General features: G+C 42.8%; 1 protein-coding gene and 1 long non-coding RNA gene across 10 annotated transcripts in view; one reads left to right on the top strand and one right to left on the bottom strand.

Annotated features, from left to right (window-relative positions):
• CBFB (core-binding factor subunit beta) overlaps positions 1 to 15,233 on the top strand; it is a 261,658-nt gene that overhangs the window by 164,427 nt on the left and 81,998 nt on the right. The window lies entirely within an intron of this gene.
• LOC115095258 overlaps positions 1,598 to 15,233 on the bottom strand; it is an 85,702-nt gene continuing 72,066 nt past the window's right edge. Inside the window, exon 3 of the long non-coding RNA XR_003857732.1 lies at positions 1,598 to 1,801. This is a non-coding gene — a long non-coding RNA (uncharacterized LOC115095258). The remainder of the gene's footprint in view (positions 1,802 to 15,233) is intronic.

Genomic DNA, 15,233 nt, shown 5'->3' with positions numbered 1-15,233 from the left:
TCAGAGGGTGCACAGAAAAGCAGTTTTTACTGCTTTTCTGTGCACTTTCCCGGCGCCGGAAGAAATTAGCGCCGACCTTTGGGTCGGCGCTAATTTCTGAAAGTAAAATGTGCGGCTTGGCTGCACATTTTACTTTCTGTATCCCGTGCGCATACCTAATAGGGCCATCAACATGCATTTGCATGTTGTGGGCGCTATTAGGTGCCGCGGGTTGGACGCGCGTTTTCCTCCCCTTACTGAATAAGGGGTAAGGGAAAACGTGCGTCCAATAGCAGGCTAACAGTGAGCTCCGTCGGAGGTTATCCAACCTCTATCGGCTGCATTGTCAACAATGACGTCAATCTCTTTTTTTTTTAATATCAAGGATAGGATCCGAAGGCAAAGGTTTATGAAAGCTGTGAATGAACTTCTTCCTCATAATCCTCCGCATCTTCGGGGGGCAAGTTATTGCATATGTTATTTGTTAAAGGAAAAATAAGGATACATGTATTGTGCAGCTGACTCAGAAATAAAGATGCTTAAACAGCAGCATATGTACTGTATGTAAGTGTTGGATAAGGAAACCAAACACTCAATTCCTTCTAACAGCAATTGTAACCATCTATTGTGGCCTCATACTAGACATTCCCAGTATCACATTACCTTCATTGCCTTACCATTAATCATCAGCCAGTGTCCATTTTTTAAAATTTTTTCACAACATTTAAAAGTGACTTATCTTATTGTTGTGTGAAAGAGTCCATGACAATAAACTAAGTGGTTTCACACCCTTATGCATTTTTCACAGATGAAATGTGTGTCTGATGCAGAAATCTATGGATTTTGAAATATATTACTCTGTAAATGCGCTTACATGAGCTGGTGCTAGTATGTTCCAGTGAGAGTTTAACTTGAGTAAACTTGCATGTTTTTTGCCTGAAATAAGATGAAGGGGATGGGTAGTGGTAGCTTTACGCTGCAAGCTCTTTTAGAGCTTTAAAAATTTTAGTTTTTCAAAAAAAGGCATATGGAAAACAATCTGTAAATCCCTTAAATGCAGGTTGTCTACTAACACAGTGGTTCTCAGCCAGTGTGTTATTCAGAGGTGGGAGGTGTATCACCAAAGGTTTGAAACAGCAAGCCTGTGTTTCTATAACTGTCACATGTGCTTGCTGCTTGAGGAGAGAGCTGAGCAAGAGAGTACCTGTATTTTTTTTTAGTCTGAAAAAGTATCCCATACAAATAGCAAGAGCAATTCTGTGCATACATTTTTTACAGCTCATTTTTCAAAAGGGGAATATTTTCCCTTTGGAAATCAATGTAAAGCATGTGGATAAAAGCTACCTGCAGACTTTATACTTCTGGGCACAGTTTGAAAGCTGCTCTAGAGTCTGGCTTCTCAGGGTTTCAGTATTTGCATGTTTCTGTTTGTAATTTTTGGACCTTTATTCTATAATAGATAAAGATTGCTCTGTGCCCTGCATGTGTGACAGAAGTGAGGGATCTGCTAACTGTCATGTAGATTCTGTATAAGGATCTTTTGCAGTCCAGTTTGTTTTGTTTTTACCAAGAGGAAGTATATTGTGTTCTATAGAACATGAAATTGAATGTCTTTAAGTGAAATGAGGCGGCATTTATTTTTTTGGCCTCATAGAGCTTACAATCTAAATGGGAGGTCATGAATGTCAATTGGAAGCAATGAGAGATGGTGAATTCAATAAGGTCATGAGTGTCGGTGGCAGAATCAAGGTTTGAGACAAGTTCTTCTGGTTCTCAGTCCTGTTTTCTATCCACTGCTTTCTTCCTATTTGATGTAAGCACCCTGTGGAAAGGAAATTATCATTATTCAAACATTTGTCTAGAAGGGTAAGGATGGGGATTTCTTTAAACTAAATTTTATATTGAAAATGTTTATAACAAAATAAATACAAAATAAAACAAATGAGTGGTGTAATTTTACAAATGAAAAGATTCTTTTTGAACAAAAGTATTCAACATACTGAATACGGAGTATATAGTTCTCATATACAGTTTATAACAAATTATATTTTTTAAGCCACAGATTCCAAATCCTTTTGAACCTTATACATGCTTCCTCTACTGTCTTCTCTGATGGTGTCATTGATATAACTTTATTTATTTATTTATTTAGACATTTTTATATACTGTTGTTCCATATGTAAATCACAACGGTTTAGAAGGAGACATTCATAATTATAACTCAACCAACAAACATAGGGGGTTATCTACTAAAGGTTTATCGTGTGAGTAAGGGCTTTATTGCTCGCAATAAACCCCTATCGCACGCGAAAAGGGCCTTTTCGCGTGCGATAGGATGTAAATTAGCTGAAGGGGAGGAGTTGGGGAGGGGAAGGAGTCAGCCACGGCACTGCTGCCGACAATAATGTGAGGAACATTATCGCCGGCAGTAGCATTCTGCGAAGAATGATTAATCCAGCCCATAGATTGGTTACAGAGCAGGTATTCACAGTCTGGCATTGATATCTGTCAATAGAAATTTACTACGGTAGTACATATTAAAATTGATCTAGTACATGAAACAGAGAGTAAGGATAATTATAAACAAAACTGTAGTTTTCATGTCTTAGTCAGTGTGTTGCTTTGAGAATCTTCCATTCTGACATTTGATTTTATTCTTCATGATTCTACAAGCCGTTAAGCCCGTTAAAACAGGCTACATTACATTTTGTTTTCAGTCCATTTTCTAACACAGCACCCTTCTACACTTTTTCTCCCTCTCTCCCCCTTCCCCTCGTTCACTCCTCCCCTTTCCTCCACTCAGTCTTACTCACCCTCTGTCTCCCACTGCCTTCTTCCCCTCACTCTCACCTCCCTCCCCTTCCCTCAGTCACTCCCACCTCTCTCCCCTTCCCTCAGTCACTCCCCACCCTCTCTCAATCCCATCCCCTCCCCCTCAGCCCTCCTCCACTCCATTTTTCTCTGCTCCACAACTTCTTACCCTTCCACTTACTCACATCCCTGTCTCTCACCTCTCCCGCATTCTCCCTCTCCCCCTTCCACTTACTCACATCCCTGTCTCTCACCTCTCCCTCATTCTCCCTCTCCCCCTTCCACTTACATCCCTGACTCTCACCTCTCCCTCATTCTCCCTCTCCCCTCACTCTTCCCCACACCCTACCTCCCTCCCACACACTCACCCACTCCTCCCTCCCTCTCACTCAGTCCCTCCCTCTCACTCAGTCCCTCCCTCCCAGTCCCTCCCCCTCACTCAGTCCCTCCCTCCCAGTCCCTCCCCCTCCCTCAATCTCTCCCTCCCTCTCACTCAGTCCCTCCCACTCAGTCCCTCCCTCTCACTCAGTCACTCCCTCCCACTCTCTCTCTCAGTCCCTCCCACTCAGTCCCTCCCTCTCACTCAGTCCGTCCCTCCCTCTCTCTCTCTCCTCCCTCCCTCGCTACTGGCCGCTGCCGCCCGCCGCTGCCGCCGCCATGTTTTTTTTTCCTGACGCTGCCTAAGACCGACATGCTCGCCCGCACATGCGCAGTAGAGCTGCTGTCTACTGCGCATTTGCGGCACGTCGGTCAAGCGTCGTTTATCTAGTTAGATTATTATTTTGTCCTCCTTATTTTTGTGATTCTTTATATTCTGATGTTTTTAAATTAAATTATATGTATTTCTGAATAGCCATTGTAATGAAAAAAGTTTACTAAAGGACAGGGAACAGAGACAGTGTATTTCTCATGATAAAAAACCTTTATTTCTTATGCGCATAAAGAAGTTAGCTCCTAAGTTTGAGAGACTGACTTGATTAGATATTCAGTTGGCTAGTCTTAAATACAGTTTTGCCCTAGTAATTAAAACAACACGCCTTTGATTTAAGGTCACAAGGTGAAAAGAAACATTTGCTTACATCTGACATCCCAAAGGGCCCTGGGAACTCTAGCTAACCTTGAAGACATGCAGCTTTTATAATTCTTCATTGTGGGCCTAAGACTACAAAGAGATACACTATTTCTTCTGTTATCTAAGCATGAGACAGTTTGAAAGAAGGCTTCAAAAATTCAAGCAGTGCCTCCTGGAGTTTCACTAAACAGATGCCTACCATAAAGTTTATTATCACTCCATGTTTTTAGTTCACGTTTAAATCTTTTTCTTTCTGGTAGAATGTATAATGCTTCGGGCAGAGAATTCCAGAGCTTTGGACCAGCTGTTGAAAACCCTCGATCTCTTATTTGTGTTAGATCTGTGCACTGTATTGTGGGAATAGACAGTAGTTCTTTATTTTGAGATCTTGGTGATTGTTGAGGGTTGTAAGGTTGTAGTGTCACTCCTAATAGTCCGGTGTTATTGTAGTGAATGATGCTGAATATTGTCATTCATACTTTGTGGTAGATTCTGAATTATACTGATAACACTACTGGTAATGTAGTGTTATCAGCGAGGGTGTAATGTGATCATATTTCCTAGATCCTAATAATGGTCTTGCTGCAGCAATTTGTAGTAGCTGTAGTGGTTTTAAGTGACTTGCTGGAAGATCTAGTAATAAGGAGTTACAGTAGTCAAGGTTTGAGAAGATTAGAGTTAGCAATACAGTATGGAAGTCAGCTAAAGTTAATAATGGTTTCAGATGATGTAGTATACATAACTTGGCGAAACCTGTCTTAATTAATTTACTAATGTACATTTTCATTGAGAGTTTCTCATTGAGCTATACTCCTAGATCTCATACTTGATTTGAGGGGATAATTTGAAAATCACCCAGATCAAGGGCAAGTGGTTTAACTGTTGATGAGTTCTACTTAGCCAAATGATTTCAGACTTTTTAGGGTTTAGTATCAGTTTTATTTATTTATCGAGTTTTATATACCGTCATTAGGTTTTGCCATCATAACGGTTTACAATTTTTGATGCAAAATAGTTAATGCAGTTTAAGTTGTGATAGTTTGTGTTGTATTGCTTTCACATAATTTGAGACTGTCGAGGTTGTGTTTTCAAGTGATCTCTTGTGTTGTTGTTTTGTGTATTAACATAGAAGGAACACTGGAGAGAGAGAAAAATGTTTAGTGCCCTATAATTATACAAAAATAACAAAGCAAAGTCAGTGTGGCACACCATAACACTGTCAGGTTTTGGGAGGAAAGGCTGTAAGGAAAATGAAACAGAAATGCAAAGCTTGTTTACAGGCTACTAAAAGTCAAGTGATGGTGAAAAAGTAATATTTATTTTCCTGCCAAATTGAATTTGATAGTTTCCCTCTAGCATCTGAGGGATTAACTTATTTTTTTCTTTCAAAAATTGCAGCTGCCAGTTTATCACAATTTAATGTGTGATAACCTTTGTGGAACTTCTAGAGGATTCTCTATATAAAAAAACAAAGCATCCTTTTGTTAAGCCAAAAATCTATTTTTTTAGTATTGTATGAGGAAAAAAATATTTTTGGTAAGTGGGTAAAGCATGGAGAAATCAGCCTTAGAACATGATCCCCTCTTTATTCAAACACTGTCCTCTAACCTTCTGTATAATGTCTGCATTAAATTAGAAAGAACTGAGGAGTGAAGTACTTGAAATGACTCTAATGGAGACCAGATTCCAGTTCAACAGAAGACCTCCAATGCAATAGTCTCATCTACCCTGCCTCTGCCCCAGTTATAGGCGCCAGCTAAGCTTTTTGGAAACAGTTATCCACGGCTTGGCAGCTTATGAAAATAATCACATCTATTTCATTATTTATGTGGCATTTGTGTTTGCAGTAGAGAAACTCTTAGCCTGCTACTCCTGCATGGGTTATACATTTTTTTTTTGCTCTTTACTGTAGCGGCTGGCTAGAGATCAACACACAAGACTGATGCACGTTTCTAGGTCTTATTTATTTTCATATTTTTCACAAATAGCTTCTGTCTGCAGAAACCCTCTAATTTTGACTGCCAGTAGTGTTCGTCTGCATGTGTACACCCGATATCTGGTTGATCTGTAATATGCTAGCTATGTCGGATGCAGTAGTTACTTTTTTGGCAAAGTGGTTCTTAACACTGTACAAGTTTAAAATTAATCCTGTTTTAAGCATTTAGAAAATATTGAGAGAGAATTTGCATCCTTGAGTCTTAAGAAATATTCTTACACTTATATCTTTGTGCACAACCCAGCCATCCTAATGTAGCTTACAGTTATCAGACACTGTATTTTTGTTGCTGAAATGTAAACATGCCTTCATTTCTGACAACTGAGGGATTTTAATTTTACTACAAATAGTATAGCCCTGCCAGTGTAGTGACATTCCTTTGGCTCAGGGGCTTGGACTTCCCAAACTCAGTATACCTTTTAAGTTAGCCATTAAATGGTAATGTTGATATTGAGCAATGGCTGGGACGAAAACACCCTGGGAGTTGTGAACATTGCCTCCATAGCGTTCTCATAAGGAGCAGGAGTCAGATTTAGGAATCAAACCTCAGTCCCCACACAATTTGTGCAGCTAGTTCCCTGAACCATCAGGCTGGCCCTAGCAAAATAACTTTTATATTTGAACATCATTTTCTCTATAACTTCAAGGATTACTTCTAGGTGACATAATTCTACCTGCCCTCTAAGCCAGGATTTCTCAGCTTTTTCAAGCCTAAGGTACATCTACATTAATTGCGGAGTGAGCAGCGCGGACATTGCAAGGACTCATAAGGCCAAAAGAAGAGCTAGAGAATCAATGAATTCCCCACCGGTATATCTTCCGAATTTTTAAACAATGGGAGAAAGGGTGAAAATACGCATGAACCCATTATGATGGATTAGCTTCCTCTATATACAAGTGCAGGAGAAAAGAGAGGTTGGTGTACTGCAGGCAGTTGGCTCACTTAGCTTGGCTGCCGCTTGTGATTGCCAGAGCCTCTCTGCTACTGCTGCTCCCAGCACTGAGCCACATCAAGTGCTCAGTGCACTCTCTCCCTGTCTCATTCAGTCTTTGGGATGAGAGAGAAACTGTAAGGACTAAAAGGAGATGGCTCAAAAGGGGGAAAATGCAGAAATGCTGTAAGCAATGTCTGTGCTGCACAAAGCGGAGCCCAGCTATCTGAGTCCTACATGCTATGCTGCTCATTAGCACATCTCAGGGCTCATATTGCTGCTTGGAAGAAGCAGGCATGATTACATGTGTTCTCAGAAAGGAGCTCCTATATGTCTTGTTGCTGTGAGACACTGAAAGCAGAGCCTAATTGCTGGCCTGGATTTGAGCCTTAGGCAGTGATGACTTTTCCATGGTACACCTGATTTGAGTCTGAAGGCACACTGCTCTAAGCCAACCTACCTGTATCCCCATCCAACTCTGTGGATAGGATAGGTGGCAATGTCCTTTCATGGATTACAAACTGGCTAAAAGACAGGAAAAGAGAGTAGGATTAAATGGACAATTTTCTCAGTGGAAGGGAGTGGACAGTGGAGTGCCTCAGGGATCTGTATTGGGACCCTTACTTTTCAATATATTTATAAATGATCTGGAAAGAAATACGATGAGTGAGATAATCAAATTTGCAGATGACATAAAATTGTTCAGAGTAGTTAAATCACAAGCAGATTGTGATAAATTGCAGGAAGACCTTGTGAGACTGGAAAATTGGGCATCCAAATGGCAGATGAAATTTAATGTGGATAAGTGCAGGGTGATGCATATAGGGAAAAATAATCCATGCTATAATTACACAATGTTGGGTTCCATATTAGGTGCTACAACCCAAGAAAGAGATCTAGGTGTCATAGTGGATGACACATTGAAATCGCCGGTTCAGTGTGCTGCGGCAGTCAAAAAAGCAAACGGAATGTTGGGAATTTATTAGAAAGGGAATGGTGAATAAAACGGAAAATGTCATAATGCCTCTGTATCGCTCCATGGTGAGACCGCACCTTGAATACTGTGTACAGTTCTGGTTGCCGCATCTCAAAAAAGATATAATTGCGATGGAGAAGGTACAGAGAAGGGCTACCAAAATAAGGGGAATGGAACAACTCCCCTATGAGGAAAGACTAAAGAGGTTAGGACTTTTCAGCTTGGAGAAGAGACGACTGAGGGGGGATATGATAGAGATGTTTAAAATCATGAGAGGTCTAGAACGGGTAGATGTGAATCGGTTATTTACTCTTTCGGATAGTAGAAAGACTAGGGGGCACTCCATGAAGTTAGCATGGGGCACATTTAAAACTAATCGGAGAAAGTTCTTTTTTACTCAACGCACAATTAAACTCTGGAATTTGTTGCCAGAGGATGTGGTTAGTGCAGTTAGTATAGCTGTGTTTAAAAAAGGATTTTGGATAAGTTCTTGGAGGAGAAGTCCATTACCTGCTATTAAGTTCACTTAGAGAATAGCCACTGCCATTAGCAACGGTAACATGGAATAGACTTAGTTTTTGGGTACTTGCCAGGTTCTTTTGTCCTGGATTGGCCACTGTTGGAAACAGGATGCTGGGCTTGATGGACCCTTGGTCTGACCCAGTATGGCATTTTCTTACGTTCTTATGAGCCTATCAGAGAGCCATTGTAGGCATGTGTACAGTTCCTTGTAGAATCCACAAGGACCTGGCACATTACCTGGAAGGAAACAAGTATCCTCTTGAATAAATCATTCAGAAACACATTTAATTACTTAATATCCCTTAGAAAAATTTTAAAACCTGCAGCTTTTCATGTTTTTATTTTCTGAGTATGTAATATGCGGCTTAGCTTTATAGTATTAATCTTTCATTTGCTTTTTTTTTGGCTTTTTGTATGCTTGTGTGGTTTTTTTTTTTTTTTTAAGTGTAAGGATGCCCATCACCTTACTAGCAGAGTGTAGGCTTTCTGTTCTGTTCAAATAGGTACTTTCTACCAATGGAAGGTTCATAGGAAGTTTAGGGGAGGTTGGTGAGTGATTGGAGTATCCTTACCCAAAAGGGGATGGGAAAAAGGGAGTATAAAAGGTGTTCCCCCGGGGGAGTCCTTCTGAAGGAGAGACACGCTGGGAGAGATAGCAGCGTGTGAGGAGCGGAATCGGCTGAAAGGACGGAGGAAGGGAACCCACCCTGTCTCGACGCGACCCGCGGTAACCCCGCCTACCTCTGACGTCATCAGCGGCCCGACTGCCCTATTTAAATCCGGGGGCAGCGGCAGGTAAAGCGGGAGTCCTTCTGAAGGAGATACGCGCGGAGCCGCGTGTATCCACTAAAATCCTGGATCGGCGCGCGCAAGGCTATGAATTCTGTATAGCCGGCGCGCGCCGAGCCGCGCTGCCTACCCCCGTTCCCTCCAAGGCCGCTCCAAAATCGGAGCGGCCTTGGAGGGAATCCTCTAACGCCCTCCCCTCATCTTCCCCTCCCTTCCTCTATCTAACCCACCCGCCCGGCCCTGTCTACACCCCCCCTTACCTTTCTCCGGGGATTTACGCCTCCCGGAGGGAGAAGTAAATCCCCGCGCGCCAGCGGGCCTCTTGCACGCCGGGCCGCGACCTGGGGGCGGGTACAGAGGGCGCGGCCATGCCCCCGGACCGCCCCGGGCCGTAGCCACGCCCCCGTACCCGCCCCCAAAACGCTGCCGACATGCCCCCGAAACGCCGCAACGACCGGGCCCGCCCCCGACACGCCCCCCTCGGAGAACCCCGGGACTTACGCGAGTCCCGGGGCTCTGCGCGCGCCGGTGAGCCTATGTAAAATAGGCTCACCGGCGCGCAGGGCCCTGCTCGCCTAAATCCGCCCGGTTTTGGGCGGATTTAGGCGAGCAGGGCTCTGAAAATCCGCCCCATAGAGTATTATACTTAGGGCATCTGATTCTAGTAGCTTATAAGTTGTAAATTTAAGTATTTATTTTCAAACTAATTAGGTATTTTGGAAGGGTACTAAAAATCTGTATATATTTCTGTACTTCTTACACAGACAAAAGGTTTAGGTGCAATTTCAAGTATTTCACTGATTACAAGAAAAAACAGACTAGCATTAAAATTAAAAAGCCAGACTTGCAGAGCTTATTTTAAAATTGACAAGCACTGAAAAAATACCCCAGTGACTATTGCAGAATTTAAAAAAACAAAAGTGACTGGCTTTCCCAGTGCAGGGCATTAACTGACACTTTCCTGCAGAAGGGAAGTCATTAAAAAAAAAAAAGAGCCACAGATCCTTCAGCAGCTGCCCAAAAGCAGATCTCAAATCAAGCTGTGTTAGTGCCAGTGCAAAATCATGTTTCTCCTTCAAAGAAACAAATCAGAGAGAGGCTAGAGCACAGCTGACATGGGTGGAAATTCACTGCTCACTGCTAAGCATTCTTATCAGTTGTGGGTGGGTTTTGGTAGACAGTGGGAGGAGTTTGCTGTTTCTCCCCCTATTACCCTGCCATTTTTCTGCTCTTGCTGAACTGAATGAGACAGAGCAAAAAAAAGGAAACAGAGAAAGATAGAAGTGATGGCAGAAAAGGACCTAATGGCCTATCCAGTCTGCCCAGCAAGCTCCCTTAGGGTCCAATGCAATAAAGGTGCATAGAAAGCGGACGCTGAACAGTCAGCACCCGCTCTCTTAACGCGCAATATTTAAATTAGGGGGTTGTGTTAGCAAGGATGTGCTAAAGTCACTTGCGACCCTTAGCACATCCTTGCTAACGCTAACCCAGACGGTTTTCGTGACTGCTGTGCGCCGTCACGAAAATCGACGCTGATAAACCCGGCATCGGCTTTCATGACCGCCGTACGGCAGTCAGGGAATGAAGGGCCTGCCAGTCGATATGACTGGTAGGCCAGGGTAATGCGGGCCCAGGCACGCTCGGGAGGTGGCCGGTCCCTGGGGGGTAGGGGCGCCATAGGAAGAGGTGGAGGGCCCGGGAAGGCAGGGGTCATCAGAGGGGCAGGCGGCTGGGGGGGGGGGGGGGTTGGGTCAGGAGGAGGTTAGAGGGCTACCGGCGGGGTAAAGATCAGGGCAGAGGGAGGAGTTGAAGCTGTGCTGGCTGATTCCGATTGGCCAGCGAGCCCGTGCTCGCATCAGGCGTTAGGGTCAGTCTCGGAGCAACGCGGCACAGTCCTTCACTGTGGCGCGGCTGCTCCGAGAGGCAGAAGGCCGTTTTCCCTCCCACCAGCCCTTATTGTTGTCTGTTATGTTTTGAGTTGTGTTGGCTGTCGCAGCGGATGGCCCGAGCCAATGCTGGCGGTACACTGGTTATATATATATATATGAGATGTTGGATTCGTGGGACGATTTAAGAGGGATGTACAACTGAGGAGTGGTTTGGTGGTGGACTCCTTGCTAGAAGGCGGCGGGAGTCATCTGGCAGGCCTGGCTACTTGCTGGTTGGCGGCAGTGGCCCACTGGGTTGGCTCCTTTGCTGGAAGGTGGTGGGAGTCTGAATCTGATGAGGAGGCCAAAGGCGAGCCGAGTGGCTGGTGTGGAGTCGTCTTGCTAGAGGAGTGGCGGACGGCTGGAAAAAGCTTGTTGTTGTTGACTTTGTAATGTTATTCGGGGCTCGGGCCTCCAGGTTATTATTAAAGCTGCGGCCTTGTTAACCCGAACCCCATTGTCTGTGATTATTGAGGAATGTAAAAGGGTGGATGCGAGAGAGTGATGTCCTGGATGCCCGTATTAACAGACGCCGATAAACCTGTCGTTGGTTTTAAACCAACGCCAGTCTTAGCCCCCATTGCGCCTTCCTTGTTAAGCGGCTTTTCCTGCCAGGGTGGCCGCTGCCCGCTTTCAGAGCGCATGGCCAGGCTCTTGGACACTGCTTATAGCGTCCCTTCCCAGACACCAACCGGAAGCTAAAGCTCCGTCACGGCAGGCAGCTCTGCCCCTCTCCCACAGCCTCCTACTGTGAGGGCGAGACAGACGGGGTGGGAGCCTATCACATATCACGTCCTGCTGCTGCGATTGGACGGCACAAGGCGAGGAGGCGGGGCACAGAAACTGTCAAGAGAAGATGGGGAGGGCAGGCGCTGGAGCGAGGTAGGAGGAAGTGATCCGGCCCATCACTAAAACAGACGCCGATAAACTCTGTATTGGTTTTTAGTAGTCACGAAAACCAACGCTGGGTTTATCAGCGTCTGTTTTCCTTAGCGGCGGACAGCCACAAAAACTGACGCTGATAAACTCGGCGTCGGATTTTTTGTGATGGGCCCGATTGTCAATTTTTCTTTTCTTTTCTTTCTTCAACTTTTTATTCTTTTTCTGATGCGCACATCTATTAACGCCTGCTCCTGGCAGATAGATGACAGTTAAATGTGCGTCGGAGACGCACATTTTTCTTTTTGTATCGGGAGTGAATGCCTAATAGCCTCATTCACACGCATTTGCATGTGGAGAGCGCTATTGTATTCACTCCACGTTAAATAGGCGCTAATCCCCTTATTGCATTAGGGGATTGATTAGCGCCTATTTTACCTGCATCTAGCTGCACGTTAACAGTGCGCTGGGCATATTGCATCGGCCCCATAGTTACCAGTTTCCTATACTTATCAGTTACTCAGATCGCCAAGGTCAGGGCACTTGTTGGTTACTGTTTGAGTCCAATTTCCTTTCACCCCCTGCCATTGAAGCAGCGAGCAATGATGGAGTTGCATCAGAAGTGTAGTATCAGGCTTTTTGGCTAAGGGTAGTAACCGCCACATCAAGCAAGTTACCCCCTATGTTTATTTGTATTCCCAGACTGTACAGTTCAGTTTCCTTGTTGGTGGTTGTCTGAATCCAGTTCCTCTTTCCTCTTTTCTCCCTGCTGTTGAAGTAGCGAGCAATGATGGAGTTGCATCAACACTGTATGAAGGCTTATTTGTTAAGGAGGCGGAGGAGGGAGGGTGCCAGCAGCAGTTTGACGTTACTGCCAGGGGAATTAGCTCATACTGCTCGTACTTCTGCTTGTACTTAAGTGAGCAATGGACAGCTGCCATGTGATGTCATTGGAGTTTGAGGCAGGTCACTTTTTTTTCAGACGTTTTTGGTTATAACCAGAAAATCACATTTTCCTTCTCAGGGGAATTTTATTTGTGCTATTCAGTTATAATCAGAACTCCAGGTTTCCTGTGGCAGTTCAAGGGATAAATCCTATACCAGTGTTTCTGAAATTCTGCCCAAATAAGTGGTGTATTTGCATAATGTAAATTCATATTATCCCTTATCAAAATAAAGTCCTTTTTGAACATTTCTTGTGTGTCTAGAGAATTTATTTATTTTGGTAAAAGTGGATTTTACTGATCATTGCTGAGAAAGGAGGATGGGGTTAGGGGGTCCTGGGGACAGAAAAAGATGTTTTCTGAGGGAGGTGAAGAGCTGGCAGGAGAGAGACAAGAATTGGCCTGTGCATCTCTCGTCTTCTCCATCTGCTAGTAATTGAAAAACAACTGCGGCAGCACCTCATGCCAGTTCCTCTTCACCTGGGACTGGAATGTCGTGCCTTTAACCATCTGGTGCAAAACATGTCAGTTTGACATTCTAGTCCCAGGCTGCAGGTGAAGAGGAGGTGGCCTGAAGTGCAACTGCTGTTGATTTTCTGTTTCCATGCCCAGATCAGCTGTGGCAGCTGGTGAAGAGGAGAGATGTGCAACTGATAGCCCCCCAGTCTCCCACAGCAATTCTGTGACATGAACCTAATTGTGCAGAGAGGGCTAGATTTTGTGATCCTTTCTGTGGCCGCACAATCACCGGAGAGAGGGCCCCTCGTTATAACCAAAGATCAGAAGCCTTAATTAAACTCTAGGTATAAGTAAGTATTTTTATGTCATCTATGATCCATTAAAGCACATCTTTGTTATATAATCACAGGTGATGAAACGTTTTTAACATTATATTTATAATAATCTACCTTCAAATTCTACTTCAGATACTCCTAAAAAAAAATGCCCGTTTCCTATCAGATAGATTGATAATACCAAAGAAACAACAAATATTGTTGTAGATTATCTGTGTATTTGTGTAAAAAAAAAAATATATATATATATATCACACCATGAAATTGGTCTGTTTCATTCAAGTAACCACTCTCAGCATATGTCTGAAAAGTCCAAAATAATACCACTGGAAGTTTACATTTACCTTTGACAGGACCCTATAACTATGTGTAATATTCTTTGAAACACCTGTCTATTTTCCTTTCAGTATGTGTGTTGTGTTTTCCTATGTGTGCTTGTTTCATGATCTGCACATGCACAGGTTACAAGAAACATTGATGAAAAGACAAATAAGCATGTGGAAAGATTCTATGAAAATATAGTGTCTCAAAGTGGAGTAATAGGTATAGTTTAATCAAAGACAGGGACCTTTTTATCAAATTAGATTAAATTAGATTATATTAATTGAATAAAGGTACACAAATTGATTCTGCTTTTCAAAACAATGTATATAAGAAAAACAGGTGGCTGGTTGTGGGTGCTTCCCAAGAAATTTATGCTGGTCTTGCTTAACAGGGAGGCATATACAAAATTTAACCCCACTCATACCTTGAGTTCACTAGCGCCCTGGAGGAGACAGCTCAGTTTCAAAGAAGATTAGTACATGTAGACCACCTTTATTCTCTTAGAAAACTAAATTTTAGTTAAACTGTCACCAGCAAGTTAAACATTTTATTTCTAAAAAAAAAACCACCTAAAATGTCTAGAGCAGTATTTTATCAAAAGAAAACTAAGGGAGGTCTAGGGATAATTAATTATATAGATAAGAATATTAATAGGTGGTCAAACAACCTCATAAAGTAGTGGGTGCAGATTGGGACCAATCTAGTAAACCATTGGAATTGTTTTGTATAATATGGTTTTTAATAAGATCAATTTAGTAAAGTTTGGGAATTGTTTAATAAAGCATGATTTTTAATGTATGTGTGAATGTAGTATTATAGTTAGGTGTATGTGCGTCTGTGGATTGTATGTGTTGGGAGTAGTGTTGAATTAATGTTGAATATGGTATGAAAATTTTATTATGGTATATTTCACTGTACATATGTTTTGTATACATTTTCAATTTTTGGAATAAAACTTATATAACACATTTTTTTGTTATTATAATTATATCACATTATGTATAGATTCCTTCATATATGTGATGCAAATTGAACAGCACATCCTGGGGAACTACTACTATTCAATATTCTATATGGTTCCCTAAAACATCTAGAAGATCTAAGATGCTGGAGAATCTCTTTACTGTACTATATATTTATGGGATAAGCTATGATTTAGTCGGGGGATGGAAGGAGAACTTTCATAGCTATCTCCAATATGACACAATTTGACTATTCCCCCTGGACTAATTCCTAAAATATTTAGGAATTGGGAAGAGAATGGGTTAAGCAGGTTGGGAAACTCTT

Source organism: Rhinatrema bivittatum, chromosome 7 (assembly GCF_901001135.1).
Source record: "Rhinatrema bivittatum chromosome 7, aRhiBiv1.1, whole genome shotgun sequence".
Taxonomy (NCBI): Eukaryota; Metazoa; Chordata; class Amphibia; order Gymnophiona; family Rhinatrematidae; genus Rhinatrema; species Rhinatrema bivittatum.
Note: the sequence above shows the minus strand (reverse complement) of the source record. Positions and strands in the feature narration are given on the sequence as shown.